This window comes from Apis dorsata, unplaced genomic scaffold (assembly GCF_000469605.1).
Source record: "Apis dorsata unplaced genomic scaffold, Apis dorsata 1.3 scaffold_99, whole genome shotgun sequence".
In the NCBI taxonomy this organism is placed as follows: Eukaryota; Metazoa; Arthropoda; class Insecta; order Hymenoptera; family Apidae; genus Apis; species Apis dorsata.
In genome coordinates, this window is record NW_006263397.1 from 1,761,676 (window position 1) to 1,765,269 (window position 3,594).

Consider the following 3,594-nt stretch of genomic DNA (forward strand, 5'->3'; position numbering starts at 1 on the left):
TTTTAATTGAAATAATGTTGCAGGATGTATACAGGGACGGTATCAGAAATTGGAAAATCATTTATGGACAGTTTTGCAAACTGAAATATTATCCACGAAACAATGAAAAAATTGGTAACCAGATTCTTAATGAATATATAAGAGTATATAAGAGTACAGGATGGACATATAGTAAAAAGAAATTTTCTTTATTTTTTATATTATTGCAGTTCTATATTGAGTGTAACATTGCATTTTACTGGTAAAACGCATTATTTAATAAAATAAATATATAAAATTCATTAAATTTCATAATTCTTTTTTTAAATAATTTTTTTAAATAATTGTTAACAATTAAGATATCCACGTAATATTTATGTACGAAAGCATGCACAAATACGTATATTCGATGTTTGTTGAATCGCGCGAAATAAATAAAACAAATTGGTAACGCTTCGTTTGCTTCAGAAATTCTATAGTAATAAAAAGAAAAAAAATGAGATTAAAACTGTCGTCAAAAAAAAATGTATGTGTGTATATATATATATATAACTGTGTATGCAACGTGTACCCAAGTTTGAACGAGGAGGAATTCCTGGACAACTTTTCCAATAAATCTACCGTCGGGAACGGGCTATTCGGTATTCTGCAAAGCTCAAGTCGAATGTGTACTTTCCCGCGCGATGCATAATGGATGAATACGGTTTTCGCGGTATCCCATAGAACAATTAATATCGCGGTTTTCGATGAAATTAACGCGGTAATAATTTCCTCGCATTTATTCGAACAAAAATTTTTTTCTTTTTTTTTTTTTTCGTTTATTATTGTTTAATAAAATTTAAGCAGTTTCGACTATAACACTTTAATATTGATGATATACAGGACTGAAGGAAATTCGAAATATATTGTTCGAGATAAAATAAATAGTTGGAATATTTTCATAAATATATTTGAAAATAGTATTTCGTTTAATGTTTAAATCGTAAGTAAAAAATAGAAAAATATAATGTATTTTATAATTTTTTTGATATTTTTTTTTGATATTACTTTTTTTAATATTTTATTGTATCTATAAGGTTATCTTAAAAAATTTAATACAATTTCAATAACGAGATTATATTGTACCCTTTAATATTTCAAATACTTTGATGAATACGTCGGAAATTTGATAGTTTGATCAAAATAATATATGATATTTTACGTAACAGGTATATGATATTTATCTAATATATTATTCAATCCAAAGATTCGACTCGAGAAAATTTGATCTGGAACGCGTACTTTAATACGTTATTTATTCCAATAATCCGTGGAAGTGTGATCTAGATTAATGAATCGGGATTTGAAAGTGCGAGAATAAAGAAAATCGAGAAACTTCATCGTTAAAACGTGGAAATTCGCGATAGAATTAATTCAAGCAAAGATAATTAACGGTTAAACGAAACTCGTTTTAAGGCCGCATTCTCGCAAAGAACCTTGAAGAGAAATTTCCTGCGGCAACCGCTACTTTTTTTCTCCTCTCCTCTCAGCTGGGACACGACAGCTGGTACAAAGCGATTCCCTCTACATCATACCACGTCGTGTTATTAATTTTGTCAGATGATCATTAATAATTCTCACGTCGGGTTGGTGGGAAACTGCGACTTAATCACCACGATTTTTCCATAAAAGCGGTATTCTGTGAATTCGATAACGAATAACCGATTCAACTTCTGTCATTCTCTTTTCCTCTTTAGTACGGATAGATATATGTATGCGTGTGCGTGTGTGCGTGTATAATTTACGCACACATCTATCTTTTTCTTTTTTTTTTTTTTTTTTTTTTGATTAATGATGTTTTTTTCCTAGAAGAATACGGTCGTATAAATTATACGCGTATAAATGCGTTCGTTGCAGAATTGCTCGACGAATGGCCGAATGATTAAACGTTCCATTTGAAATTTCTTCGATATTTATTTGTCATCTCCATCGTTTAAGTCGATCGAGGCCAATTCGAAGATCGATCGATTAAGAATTAAGATGGAAATAAGACAGTACATTGACAAAAGTGTCATCGATTGGAAATGAAAAAATTCCAGCTCAATCATTGGCAATCATTCTACACGAAGAAATTGAAACGAGAAAATTGATTCGAAGAATTATGGTAAAATTGATTTAAATAATCGTTTCTTAGTGTTATCTTCTCATTTCATTTTGAATATATTTGAATATATTAATATACATTTATGAGTTTGGATCGAATTACATAGGAATTTATATTCACACCATACAAATTCATATGGTTTTCAAAAGTTAAAAGAGATTGAAAAGATCCGAACTTCACTTAAAGTTTGAAAGAATGTTTCAAACTTCGCGTGGTAAATATTATTCAAATTGTCTGAGATTAATTCTTAAGTTCAACTAACTTCATAATCTGAATTTTAATGTAAAGTTAGTGGATGAGCAGCAAAGTATATATAACGATAAAAATTAACAATGAATATTCGATCAAAAATTAAGGAATTAAATTTCGAATTTGAAATTTCAATATAAAATTAAATATATCATAATTTCTTTTTTGTTATAGAATCACAAATCTGACAATATATTTTATACAATCGAAAGGCTCGAAATAATTCCAAATGATCCCATTACATTAATCGTGAAGCTTATCTCAAGGCAAATATAGATACATAAGTTAAAACATATATTGGTATTTTAGCGATGGGTTTAAACGAATGAGAACATCAGAACATCACTATGACATTCCAAGCTATTGATTCAAATCCATCACTTGGATCGCGACATATTTAGATCATCGTAATAAAATAATCCTTGAAACGATCGTCGATCAAATGCAAAAAAATGAACAAATCCACGAATGTATATAGTCGAAACGTGGGAGCAGTTTCTTTCACCCTTATCGGTCGTGACCGCATACACGGTTTCCAAGTAGTCGCAGCCAGAAATAAATCTGCCTAGCTACCGTGGCGTGCCCCGCGCCACAGTGAGTGCTTTTCCAGACGCTGAAAAAGCAGTCAGATAACGTATACCAACTTCGTGTGTATGCATACAACGTTTTGCCTCCTTTCCAAAATGTTCCTCGAATCTTTCGCCCTTCTGGCGAATCCTCGTTCGTGCGATTCTTCGTTTTCGTAAAACGGGACATCAATTGGAAAGATTTCTCCCGATTAATTCGAGAGATCATTCGATTCGTCGATGGACTCTGACCATGTTCGAGATTCTTTTGAAAATTTTTCGAGGAAATTAATGGGAATTAGATTGTTTAAAATGAGAAATGGAATAATAATTATAAATTAAAAGTTTGAATTGATACAATGAAAATATTTTAAGGGGGAAAATTTACGAAGAAAAAGAAGTTTTGCACAAGTTGTTGTATAGAGATTCTTTGCTTAAAAGAAATATCCTGTTTATAGAAATCGAATATAATATGTACACCATAAAAATGATTTTTAATATAGCTTTAGAATTGAAAAAATTTCTTAATTTTAATTAATATAAATTCAAGAATCATCATGGATCGACAATGTTGAAGATTCTTTGAATGTTTCCAAGGACATCGATGGACTTTTGAAATAAATAAAAAAGAAGTAGAATAAGATTTTTTTTTTTTTT

General features: G+C 30.1%; 1 protein-coding gene across 8 annotated transcripts in view; it reads left to right on the plus strand.

Annotated features, from left to right (window-relative positions):
• The window catches only part of LOC102677513 (glutamate receptor ionotropic, kainate 2-like), a 124,989-nt gene that overhangs the window by 101,387 nt on the left and 20,008 nt on the right, over window positions 1–3,594 (plus strand). The window lies entirely within an intron of this gene.